Source organism: Onychomys torridus, chromosome 9 (assembly GCF_903995425.1).
Source record: "Onychomys torridus chromosome 9, mOncTor1.1, whole genome shotgun sequence".
NCBI classification, from domain to species: domain Eukaryota; kingdom Metazoa; phylum Chordata; class Mammalia; order Rodentia; family Cricetidae; genus Onychomys; species Onychomys torridus.
The window spans coordinates 20,437,723-20,451,079 of NC_050451.1; the positions used below are offsets into that span (position 1 = coordinate 20,437,723).

The 13,357-nt window shown below is 48.2% G+C and overlaps 1 protein-coding gene across 4 annotated transcripts in view; it reads left to right on the forward strand.

Moving 5' to 3' along the window:
* Positions 1-3,115: 3,115 nt before the first annotated feature.
* Positions 3,116-13,357, forward strand: part of Lrrc3b (leucine rich repeat containing 3B) — an 85,972-nt gene continuing 75,730 nt past the window's right edge. The window contains exons 1-2 of one of the 4 annotated variants that reach the window (XM_036198547.1): positions 3,211-3,581; positions 10,996-11,177. The gene's annotated coding sequence lies outside the window, so the exon portion shown is untranslated. Of the gene's footprint in view, positions 3,582-4,516; positions 4,681-5,468; positions 5,820-10,995; positions 11,178-13,357 lie in introns of those variants that run through there. The other 3 variants (XM_036198546.1, XM_036198550.1, XM_036198548.1) reach the window with 3 other exon arrangements.

Here is a 13,357-nt window from a genome sequence, read left to right on the forward strand (position 1 = left end):
TCACCACCAGGTCCACAGCTCCCATAGAGCTCAAGGCTAAGCATAGCCCAATCTTCTTTTGCTTGAGGGTGAGCCCAGCAGTGAGCATGCTCTTGAGGGGACTACTTGGCTAATTCTGGCTTTCAGCTGCTTTGCAATAGCTTCCTACTACCTGGACTATCTCTAGCAAAGGTTTTGTGGGAGCAACATCTTCATGCCTTGACTTTTTCCATGCCATAGACAACAGGATTTCAGGCACCCTGTTTTTGAGAGATTCAGCCCCCCCCCCCACACACACACACAGGTATTTGCACTTTTGTAGAAATGTTTCAATTGGGAATGTGGTGCAGAATTGAAGGATTTCTTCAACATGCAAAGGTTCCTAGAACGTACTGACTGAAACAGTGCACTCCATTTCTAAAGGAAGTTAAACGGAAACCATCAACAGATCCCACTTCTCTGTATATCTTTGTAACGTTTCTATTTGTGCAGACAACTTTTACAAATGGCCCAGCTCTGAAGCAGAAGGGCCTTGAAGGTGAATGTCAAAGTCAGAGAGCCTCATGACCCTTTCATGCTAAGTTCCTTCTCTGGTTCACTAATTAACTTCCAGGTAGAGCTTTCCAAGAAGCGTCCTTTCTCCTCTTTCATTTTTTAATTAGATGCCAGCACAAGCAGAGGAAAGAACCAATCAGAGTCTCATATTAAATGCCAAATTTGCTGAGCTGGACTTAATTCTTGGTTGCTACAAAACAAATCTAAGTTTGTATCAGAGGTGACAAACGCCATACCCTGTCCTTTATCCTTTTTATAGCATGGGTGACACCAACAGTCAGCAATCACGTTGACAATTTGGTGAGCCAGCCAAACCAGGAAGCCACCATGAGGGTTATCTGAACCACAGTCAGGATGCTTTTCTTTTACTTTTCACTAATTGTATGCATTACAGACATTAATAAGTGATGAGTGTTCCCCCAAATACTATTTCATTTAAAACACAACATCACGGTACCCACATGGCAGCAAACTAAAGCTTCGGACGTCATTAGTCAACACTTGGGAAGGGCTGGATATAAGCTTGATCTGTAGGATGCGGATTCTGAACCCCATTGTGTTTGTCCTGTTGTCGTCTTGTGCCTCTGGAACCCTTCAACTGAACTTACACCCATCACCCCCTACAATACTCCTCTATGACAATTCGGCATGTGGTATTTTATCCCATAGTCCTATGGAACATTTCACTGTTCATCTCTGATTCTCTCAGCCTTCTACTGCTTTCTACAGCAGTCCAGCAAGCATCTCTACAGATGAGTTTTGTTGTATGCTCTCAGTTATCTCCTGAGTTGTAAGAAGCAGAAGCATTGGCATGCTGTCACAAACAAATTTTATACTTTCATTAAGAATGCCAAATTTCCCTCTGAATAATTAATTACACCAAATTACATGCCTATTATCCATATGTATTTACTTCTAGGTTCTAAAAGTCTCAGTTTAAAACTGTAAAAAATATTAATGACAATTCAAATCCAGATTAATAAAATCACATTGTGAAATATTAGAAATACAAGCCATGGAATATATGGGTATATAATGTGGGACTTGTTCATAGGGCATGCCTGCTCTGGGGTGTCAGTGGTTTACATTTTTGCATTGTGTCTAGACACAGTGTACCTCTTCACAGTTCAGCAGTGAAACAGTGCTCAGCTCCTTCTAAATGTGTCTGCAATAAGAAAGCATCATTGCAAAGGTGAGGAATGTCAGCAGGCTTGCAACATGCTTGATACAGGTCACCAAATGTTAAACATTTTTCTGGTGGATCCCCATTTGGACTGGGTTTGCTCTGGGTGCTAGCTGCAGTGTACCTGACTCTTGCCCTGTGCATGAGCTCAATAGTATGGCTTTCTGGTCTGTGGGGATTCAACAGAGAAGTGAGATGGTCAGTGGGAGCAGATAAATTAGGAACAAAGAGGAAGGAAATAGCTGTGTGCAGTCAGCACAGGGGCTGTGAAAATCACTGTATACACTCTTCCTTCATAAACTCCTAAAGATTCCATCACACTTTATTCCAAGGACACTGGAATTCACTGCTCTGGAAGGAGATGATCTTTGAATACATAAGCATTCCTTGTATTCGGTGGGCTTAGTAGATACCAGCCCTGTTGAATGTTGCACCTGGAAGAGGTCTCACAAGTGAGTGAAATGATAAAAATCTATCTTATCAGTCTTACAAGTGATGGAAGATGAAAGTCTGTGGCAGCATAGAGAAGAGAAAGATTGGTTTGGCCTGGGGTGGAGGTGAGGAGAAAGGAGACTTGGAAAAACCATGGCGTTTTTTGAGGCTGGAAAAGCAAGTTGTTCAATCCTAAATTGGGTTCTGATGCTAATCTTACAAATAAAATCATGAAATAAGAATATTACGGAAACCAGAAATTCTTTCTCTGTCTCGATTTGTCTCGCGCTGTCTCTGTCTTGCTCTCTGTCTCAGCCTCTGTTTCTCTAACACACACACACACACACACACACACACACACACACACACACACACACACACACAATTTCTGTTGCACATTTAAAGCCATTCCTGGGAGGGACAGGGGTTCCTGGGGAAGCAGGAGAGATTGGCTACCAAGGATTAGGGACTACGACTGATTGCTTAAATGTTGGGCACCAGGAATTCAGGGTAACCTCCTCTGGAAACCTGAAAATGGAACCACCGCTTGGGGTATGGAGTCCTGTCTCATCTCTCACTCATCCTTCTTCACAATAGCCTAGCACAATACTTGGCATTCAACAAGAAGTCATTGTAGAGTTAATTTTAAATATTTGCTTTTTCCCTGTTGACGGCAATGAGCCTTGGCTAAACAATTGCCCTGTTTACTAATCAGGAAACAGGAGAAAAAAAAATGGGCCCATAGCAACCTGTCCTGGAACTGTGCAAGGGGATGCAAGAGCCGAGAAAGCTAAGGCTCCTACCTCAGCTCTGGCTTCTTCAGCAAAGGCTGAAGCCCCTCCCCTCCTCATTCAGGACCCTCCAGCTAGAAGGCAGAAAATAGTGTCAGCGAGGTGATAGCCAGCTCCGCCTGTCACGTTCACTCGTTCTAGCTCTTCTAGTCCCCAGAAGCCTCGCCCCTCCTCCATCCCCAGCCCAGGTTGGAGGCGAGTCCCCTCTAGTGACTGAGCCGCCTGCATGTTGGCGAGTGGCTTTCTGCCTCCTTCGCATTTTTGTCTCCTCCTCCAGCTAGACTCCTGCTCCCTGCACAGGGTCTGCAGCGGCCGGCGCCGCAGCGAAAGCCAAGTCGTGCCCCACACGGCCGCCCGGGGCCGCACCCTCGCTCGGTGGCGGCGCGCAAAGACGCCAGCCGCGCCACGCACAGCCTGCGTCCTGCGCCCCGGCCACAGCGCATCCACGCCGCCGCGGCGGTCGCTCCGGAGCGGAGCCCGGCCGGCGGGCCGGGTCTGGGTGGGCAGCCCAGTTCGCAGCCTGCTGGAGGCGGCGGCCGCTGCAGCCCTGGCAGCGCGCACACCCCTAGGCATACACACCAAACGCCTCCTCCCTGCGCCACGAGGATGGAGCAGCCATCCCAACCCAGGACTGGCGCAAGGTAAGGTGCAGCCGCCTGTTGCTTTACGCAGAGCGCGGGATCAGCTACCAGTCAGGTTGCCTAGGCCATCTCTCTGGGAAGCAGAGAACGGTCACCGCAGTTCTGAGTCGTGTCAGTGCAAATCCCCGGGTCCCTTTGACACAGATCTTTGGAGAGACTCTGCCTGGAGAAGAGAAGTCGACCCTTTTCGCTCTGGTGCAACCAGGTGCCATGCAGCAGTCTGCAAACTTTTGTGACCCTCCCTGCGTGGTTCTCACCTGGTGCGGTGCCTGTTCATTTCTCTCGTGCGCCCTTCCCCCAGCTCCCCTTTCCTTAACGCATTTGCCCATTTCTCTCACTGTGTTCTTGCAGTTCGACTTTTCGCTCTCTGCCGCTCCGGTTCCAGAGACGAGGGCTTGCGATCTAGTAGTGCCTCTCCTGCCTGTCGCAGCTGGGTAGGGGCAGAGGACCAGGAGAGGTGGGACTTAAGGGAAGCCTGCTGCCACCCGGGGTCTCCATCCAGAGCGGTGGGGGTCACACCACTCGAGCACGCCACCCCCAACTCGATAATAAAATCCTCAGAGTGGCTTTGGGTTATGGTTTTGTGCCATTGGAAATGCAAGTGTGGATCTGGGTGGGTGAAGTAAGTGGTTCTGGGAGGAAAAGGTCTTTCTTGAGGATGCGGGAGGCAGCCAAGAGGGTGAGATCTGCCCAAGGGTGAGGGGACGGAAAGGCTCTGCTAACGTGTGCGAAGGGACAGCCCAGCGTGGTCACTGAAGAGGATCTGGAAGAGATTGAAGTCCGGTGGGGGGGGGGGGCGCCGGCCTGGATGTGTAAATACAGGGGGAGGGGCTTAGGTACCTGGGAGGTGGGAAGGAGCTCCTGGAATTCCTGCCCCGGGGTATTTAGGAAGGCTAGCTGCTTCTGCCTAGGGTAGAAAGAGCTCCCTCCCCAGGAACAAACAAACCTCTCGGCTACATTCTGAATGCGTTGGCATCTTGGGCGGTGACTGAATGTTCAGATCATGGACCGAGGACGCTGTTCCTGGCTCCAAGCGGACCACAGCCCCTGTCCTCTCCCGCACCCGCTCGTCTCTACACCCCTTCATCTTCGCAACCGGGTCGGTAGATCTACGCCCACCGTCTCTGACGGCACTAGGGCGTCAAGGATGTCTCCACGTCCCGGAATGGGAAGGGGACTCCTGCCCTGATCCCTAGGGGTATATTTATGTGTGGAAAGCAAAGGGGGATCCTCAGCACTCAGCAGATAGGCTGGGGTCCCAGCCCTCCCGAGAAGAGTGCAGGGCGGAGGCAGCACCCTGAGCCACCTTCTCCTGGCTGCTTCAAGGTTTGCACCTGGGCGGAGCAAAGAAGGGAATGGGGGAGCCCTGAGCTGGGCTGGGAAAGATCCTAGCTTAGAACTGGAGGGTGTGTGGAGAGTCTCAGGGGAAGGGGGTGTGCACAGCTCCTCCCGTGAAGCGAGACACAGCTTCGCGACCTGGTCTCGGGGATCAGAGGTCGGTCTGCCCACTTTGCAACCCCCAGATAAATCGTCCTGGCTGTTTCTGATGACTTGGTGGATGCAGCAATACTCCTTTCCACCCCTGGCTCCTGGCTTTCAAGACCACTTGTGGGAAGGGGCCCATTGCAAAGAAAGGGCGTCCCCTCTCTATTTATCTCCAAACTCCTCCTCTCTTCCTGAGTAGGGGACACATCACCATGTCTGGGAGAGGAGGTGCATAGCCCTCCTCGCCCTATCTCCCGTGACACTTTCGGTTGAGAGTCCCGCTTGTCTCCAGTTCCTACCTAGCCTGGTGGGGAAGCATTCGGAGGTTGTGCTGGTGTGGGGCTGTGGAAAGCTCCCAGGTTCCCCCCCCCCCGCCTCAACTTCTCATGTTCTGGCTTCTAGGAGTACAACCTTCCCTAGGTTGCCCTGTGATTGCTTCTCCTATCCTGCGCTAGCTAGGAGAAAGCAGGATTGGAGTCAATTTGCTTGCCTTTTTGGTCGGAGCTTCTAGAAGAGTGGTGGACTATCAGGGCTCTAGGGGGAAGTCATGGCAGTCACTCCCATCCCCTGGCCTACCTGGAGCTGCTAGCTCCCTGCTTCAAAACAGACAGCTCTAGAGCCAGAGGAGCAAGAATGGGGATTCCCTCTACACAAGCTTCTACTGCATTTCTGGGGCACAAAGGCCACACCCTCACAAGCCAGGTCTGGCTGGTGACAGCTTGCAGCTTCTTCTGAATTACCTGGATATCTGAGGTAGGACTCTAGATCTCAACCACTCTGACAGGTTTCTGGATGTTTCTCACCTGTGTTAGTGCTTTCCCCGTTTTCACAGAAAAAGGGTGGGGTGACCCATGTCTTGGGAACTTGGGAGAAGGCTTCACAGCCTCACTAAGGTAGCTTGGGCCAGTGGTTGGACTGTGTGGGAAGATTGGAGTGACAATAGTGCCTCTTAGCATTCACTGGGGTGGCTCTGCATGCAGGGCCAGACACTATCCTGGATATTGTACGTGTCTGAGTTGCTTTTAGTTTACACAATAGCCATGAAAGCTATTCATATGTGATTTCATATGACTGGAGGTGGGAAAAAATCAAGTCATGGAGAATCAGTTTGCTCTTTGTCACCCAGCCAGTACAAGGGAGGGCTGGTTCTCCAGAGAGCAAGCTGTGTGTCCCAAAGTCACAATCAGGTTTAGTAAAGGCTACCCACGGGGGAGAATGAATGAGGAGGCCCCTTCCGCTTCAGTCTAAGCCCAGGGGTATACTGTGCATGCTGGCCTCTACCCCAGAATCTGGAGTGGGGACTGACATTGTATGTCTAGAGTCTCCTGGGATGCCCCAGAAGCCAGTCTAAGGGACCCCTTGTTGTTGTTGATCTTCTCTTTTCAACCTATTAGCAGATGTTTCTCTTTGAAATTCAGAGCTGGATTTCTAAGTGTGATGGGCTTTGTGCTATGAAGTCAGAGGCATTTGGGAAGTAAGGGTATTCCACAGGAAAGTGTCTAGGAGTTGAATGCGAACATAAGCACTGTCTGGGAGCTCAGAGACCAGGGTTCCTCTGCAGAGGCCAGTTGGTGCTGGCCTCCACCCTTCAGTGAGCTTGTAGCATAAGTGTGGGAATCATTGCCTTTTTACTCCTGAGCCCAGTGAACTTTCTTACACACAAATAGATGTTTATTCCTGATGTTTTTCAGCATCTTAAAAAACCTTGGGGAAAAAGACTTCCCTATTTTAAAAAAGGTAGTTTTGCTTGTTTTTCCTAAGCTACCACAAACTCAGCTCTTTGGTGGGATGGGCAAGGAAATTGCAGTAGACTATAATTCTTCAAATCAACAAAAACTAACTAGCCATGTAAACCTTTAATGATTCTAAATAAGATTAAATGAATTCCCAGCCACTTTTGAAAGGTCTTATCAAGTTCGAGTAGTTTTGCCCTGCCCTGCTCATAGTCATTTACCAAAGTAGAAAAACTCTGAAACATGAGGGGAAATCTCTCTCTGATGCAACCAAATGCCTTGATGGATTTCTCTCCTGGAGCTTCCCATTGCATTAGACTTCCCTGTTGACATAATTCTAAGTGTTCTCTTGTACTTTGGACTCAAATGCTTCTCCACTCACTGAGACACTCCCATAGCGAGCACTTCCCAGCCCCTAGGCATTCTGTTTAACCTCTAAGCAGTCCTGTGGAGTGGGATTCTGGCTACTAGGGATAGTACTTGTATTTTCTCTGAGGTCATAGTTCCAGGATGACCTCCTCTGGAAGATAAACTAGGAAAAATCCAGCTAGAGAGTGAGAAAAGCCCATTTCTCAGCCCATTTGGTGACCTACCAGCACAGAGGTCCTGGGCAGTGGTTGGTGGAAGAGAAGGTGAGGCCTGCTGGAGAAGCTCCGGGTGACAGGAGTTCCAGAAGCAAGGGTTGTGCTACAGAGACCATTCTTGCTCGTTTCCATCTATCTACCTCCACTTGCTACCTTTGTCTGTCTGGCAAATCCCAGGGTCTCTGGGTCTCTGGGGGCTGCATTTACTTTCTAGAGAGTTCATTAACAATGAATCATGATTTGATGTGAGTCGGAAAATTCATACACCTGCCACACTCTTCCAGAAGGACTGTGAGCAAAAACTGTCTCAGGATTAGGATACTGGTTCGGTTAAGGCAGAGCAGTAAAGAGTAAGAGGTATACTTGAAATCCATTGTGACTACATGCCAAGAAATGGTCTCTGTTCTTTGCCACAGAGAGGAGAATCCAGAGAAGCTGGGTCAATACCCTGGTTGGCCGTTTCAGTCTTTTCAGAGTAGGTGGGAGTTAGCTGCAGGTTTCTGTCTCCTGTGACCCATGTTCCCTCTTCTTCTATGGGCACCTTGTGGTACCCTATCGAGTGGCTCACAGGATGCCATCACAATTCCCCAAGCATCTATTCGTTTTAAATCCTATAACTGAGTTTGTGGACAAGAGAAAAACTGAATAACTATGAGCGTAATCACAAGAAAAATGAAGACTTCTTTCAGAACTCATTGACTGGAAATGCTCATGTTCTAAACGGCACAATTATACATTATTTTCATTTTAGGTTGATGTTTAAAAAATAAATAATATCCAAAGTATCCAACTTAGATATGGAATAGCAAAAGAAGACAAACTAGATTTTAAGGAAAAGGTTTGAAGATAATTCCATAAATGTAAAGAACAAAATGAAAATATCAAAGTAGAACCAGAGAGGTTTTATCCTCATAAATTCTGTCTTAAACCATTATATAGTATCTTAAATCACGTCCACTTTTGAGTTCTCTATGTGACTGAAAATTTAGCACCGTATTCGTTTTATCTGTAGACTGTGGCTCTGAACATTTTTTGATAGTGCAGGGTGGACCAGGCTTTTAGATGAGAGATGGCCATCTACTTTTGTGTCCTCTTTACAAAATGTTAGAAGATTGATGCCTCCCAGCTCGGCATATGACATGGCCATTTCCTGTGACAGCAAAGTCTGGGCACTCTTCGCTTGAGTCATGTGCCGTGGCCATTTCCTATGAGAGTGAAGTCTGGAGTCTTCTCTTGAGCCAGTGGTCTTTCCCCTAAGGAATAAATTAATAGGAAGGCCAGGACACTTCTTCAGGAATGAATGATTAAGTCTTGGAGAGAGAACTAGTCCCATAAAAATGGACTTTCAGGATAAATGAACAGATTAGGGAAGGTTACAATGTTTATTGTTTCATTCCATGCTAAGTTCCTAAGCACATTTTAAATTAATACTAGCTTAGTGAAAATATCACTACACTCTTATGCAGTTTTTATTGTAAGTACTTTAGTGCCTTTTATTAGGAAAACAAAATGGAAACAAATATATCTCAAACTATTCCCAATATCATGGAGCAAACTTTATAGGGCTCCATGTTTCCAAGGCTAGCTTCCTGATTTCCTTTCTTTCCTCTCCCTCCCATCGCCCCTCCCTCTTTCCTGCCCTGCCTTTCCCCCTTGGGTTATTGATAGGATAAGTATTCTCTCCACTACCTTACTGGGAAAAACTCACAGTACATGTCTCTAGACAAGGGCAGGGCTGCGGGAACAGCGCACTGTAAGTTTATCTAAAGCACAAGACTACCTCTCCCCCAGTCTTCTAACCTCACCTCTGACTTGGAGGAACAGGCCTTCTCCAGGCCTGCCCTCAGGGCTTCCTACTTGCAGTGATTAATTAATGTACATAGCTAGGAATTTGGGCAGGAGAAAGGTCCTGGTCTGGCCTCTGGGGTTCCGTACAGTGGGGCCACTGGAATTACCCAGCAGGATACTTTCCACCCACCTCACAAGTTACGCTTCCCTCTTCCCATTAGGAGTAGTGTAGAGGCATTTATTGAGATGGCCAGTCTATTCCTCCAACTGTGTCTCAGAAATACCTCCTGTCAGTAAATGTATTTTATTCCTAAACAGTATGATGGAGCTGGTCTGTGACCGAGGCTTCTGCTGCAGAGCCTAAGGAGGTGGCATGTGGCCAGCAGGCACAGGAGGGCCAGGTGACAGGCAAGAGCGGGAGAGAAGGCAAGTCCAAGGGAAGTAGAGAGAGAGAGACCACAGGAACTGAACCAGGCACAAGAAGGGAGTCTCAGCCCAGGAGAGCGATACCCATGCCACCTCCAAACCCAAGGACAAGGAAAAAATGAGGAGGATACAGAGTGTGAGGTATGTGGTGATGAACATTAGAGAAAAATGAGCTAAGAAGTTCCTAATCGTCTAAATCTTCTCAGAGAGCCATGTTTCTTTCTCCCATGCCAGAACAGCTCATTACTGTCCTTCACCTGTCCCCAGCACTGGCCTCTTATGTCCATTTGTACCCCATTGTCCTTGGCAGATCAGATGAAGCCATGGGGGCTCTGCAGTAGTATGTTTAAATGTATTGCATATATGTAAGACTAGACATAAGATTCACTTCTAGCCATTGTTGCTGCCCTGTGTGGTTCCTACGGAATGCATGTATTAATGTAACCTCTGTGATTGGAGTAGGTGCTGCCGCTCCAAAGTGGCAGTGAGTATGAGTGCTGCTGTGTGATACCTGTGCTATGGTGTGATCATGCCTTCCCTGTATCAGTGACAGAACTCCAGCTCTGCTAGTTCCCATGGGGCCGGCATTGGCATTAGAGTAGAACACTACATTGTGAGGGAAGGTTGATGAACAAGTTGTAAATTCTGTCCAAAGTTCAGAGACTGGTCACTAGGTTCTATTGGTAGATGTCTTGCAAGCCCATGACCACATAAGAACACTGGACCAGGAAGATCACTGAGTTTGCTAAGCATCTTTGGAAAATGAGAAGGACTATGGTTGTTTCTCCCCGCTACTGGCTGTAAGTTGAGGTGGGCCTTGATGAGTTGTAACACAGATTTTGTGGCTGCTTAGGTATGGGGCCTAAGACCTTAAACCAATTTACACTTCTCCACACCAAGGAATTTCTTTTTCTCCCTTATTTGTGGGCATCCAAAATGTTGGAAAACAGAGAAGACTGTAGGCTGAAAGAATATCCCATAGCAGGACCCCTTCCAGGATATGGGAGCCTGCACTAAGGACTGGGGAAAAGAGGGTCTGGTAGCAGCAGCCCCAGGAGCATCTGTGGTCATGGGGAGATGAGCACTGGCTGCGTTTCACCTTCCGGAAGCAGCCACTTTGGGATCTGATCCCCATGGCCTTGCCAGCATGGCATGAAGTGAGGCTACACTGCCCCTCAGCAGTGTTGACTTTCCGACCAGCACAGTTAGTTCCCTTTCAGCAGAACTGTCAGTGGTTTGGAAAAGCTTACTGCCTTTCCTTGAGCACTTTCTAGCTACCAGGAAACTTCCAGAACGCAGGCAGGTGGTGAGAGATCCATGAAAAAAGCCCAGGCTCCGAAGAACTCTTAAGCTGAGGGATGGACGGCGGATTGCAGTCATGGTGTGTTTCCCAAACAGGTGGCCCTTATCGTCCTGCATTGGGAACAATGACTGAATGTCCAGCTCCTGAGATGAACAGTTTTGTTTGTTCTGCCTGGTGAAAAGTACCTGCTTAGGACAACACAAGTTCTTCAAGAGACCTTTGGCTTAGAGAGAGAGGCAAGGTCTCAGGAAACAGAATCGTCTTCAGCTGCATGTAGGTAGGTTCAGCTTTCTGACCATGTGCCGGCATTGGGCTTGCTGCATGGATGTTCAGACTAGCTGGGACTCAGGCCCTCAAAAGCCTCCAGCGGCATGGACTGTAATGGTTGAGGGATTATCTTCGTGTCTCTGGTCCATGTACCAGTTTCCCCACGTGAGCTGTTTTGCGCTCACATATTTGCTTGTGTACAAATCCAGCTCTGGTGGGCAGATATCCTGTACTCTTGAGGGTCAATGACACCCGGAGCATTTTTCACAGCCCTAGAATTAGCAGATGGGCTGCTGAAGAGATGCGTGGAAAAGTGCCGGATACGGAAGGGTATGACCGTGGGGGAGGGGTATGAATCTAGTTGTACATAAGAGGGTTTGTCCTAGGATGGGCTCATAGTCCTTTACCGGCTGTTCGCTGTTTCTTTATTCCTTGGCATCCTATAAGCACCTCTGGGCTGGGGCTTATCCGTACTGACAACTGTCCCCATTTTTGTCTCCAGCTCTATGCTGGTATTTGAAGTTAATGGGGTGAGTGTTTAGACTACAAAGCAGGACACATGGCCAGAAATCTAGTTGTGAAATTTCCCTGCACACACCACAGCCTTGCTCCACTTTATCATCTTATTCTCAAAGGTTTGCTGCTCTCTCCATCTCTCCCTCTCCCCTCCTTGTGCCAATGTGGAGCTTTTATCTACCTACCCCTATGCCCTTCCATCTAGAGAGATCTCAACCAAGTACCAACACCTCTCCTGCCATTTAACAGCCAACTGAGCAAGTGGGGCATCCTCCTGTCATTAGTATGCCTCAGTTTGCTCTATGTGAAATGGGTATGAAGACAGACAGCTGAGAGGCATGACAGAATTATGTGTGTAGCGTGCTTTTACACCTGGCTAATAAGGCATTGTCATTGACACCAAGCAAAGCAGTATCTGACAGCTGACTGTGTACTCAGCACTGAACATGGACCTGTGAAAAGAAGTTTATAGGACTGGAAATGTGGTTTCATGGTTCAGAGCACTTGTTGCTCTTGCAGAAGACCTGGGTTCAGTTCTCAATATCCACCCGGCAGCTCAAAACTAACCATAACTCCAGTTCTAGGGAATCCAATACTCTCTTCAGGTCCCCATGAGCACTGTAGTCGTATAATACAGAGACCTACGTGGAAACAAAACACCTATACATATAAAATCAAAATTAAATAAATTAATAAATGAAACAAGCATTAGAAATGTCCCAGGTCCCTGAAGGAAGGTTGTTGTCTATTCCAGGGTTACCATGGCTTCCTAGAGCCCAAGGCAGCCAGACTCACAAGAGAAGATGCTCATGGGTACCATCCAGCAATGCAGACAAACGAGGCAGCACATTGGCAGGCCCCAAGCGGCACCAGGTGAAAAGCCGGTTAGGATAAGGTCCTAGAGCCTGTGGTTCTAGAGGAGGGCGTTTAATCTGCCTGGAGCTTTGGCGAGGGGCTCCAGGGAGTAAGCAGCCGCTTCCTCTTGTCTCTTGATGTCGTCAAGCCAGGGCAGAGCTCTAGCTTTCCCAAGTCAGAAGCCCAGGCTGCTCCTGAGAGCCCCTTAGGTCAGTGGTTGATTTCAGCCAGCTAAAGTGGACATGAAAGCCTGCATGGCGCTATGTGACTATAATCTCAACCCTCAGAAGCTGAGGCAGGAGGATCTTGAGCTTGAGAATAGCTTGGGCTATTTAGTGAGGCTTTTTATTGATGCAAACAGTAAGAAAACAAGAGAGGACATGTGCAGTGCAGGTTGTATTCAGGCTTCCACCACAGAGGGGAGTCTGTGTTCCCAAGCCTGTTTAAAGGTGCTAAGATCTGCAACTGGAATTCCTCATATTGATTGTGATTCTGCCTGCCAGTGTATGTGAGCACAGGCGAGTCCCATAAGCTCTGAGCATTACTTTTCTGCCAAATGCTTACTGTATTTCTTGTCCTCTGTACCTTACAGTGGGAGGTCCTTGGATGATGGAAATCGAGCCGGTGCAATCAGACAAGTGTTGGTATAATCCACAGGTCCCTGGGTGCTGTGACAGCCGCATACCCAGAGCAGACCCAAAATAGCACAGTCATTCGAGGATTCCCAAATGCCCACACATGCCTCCTAAATTCCTACAGTGGATGAGAGAGAGATCCATAGGTGTGTTTCCTGCTTCCTTCTGTGCATAACACTCCACA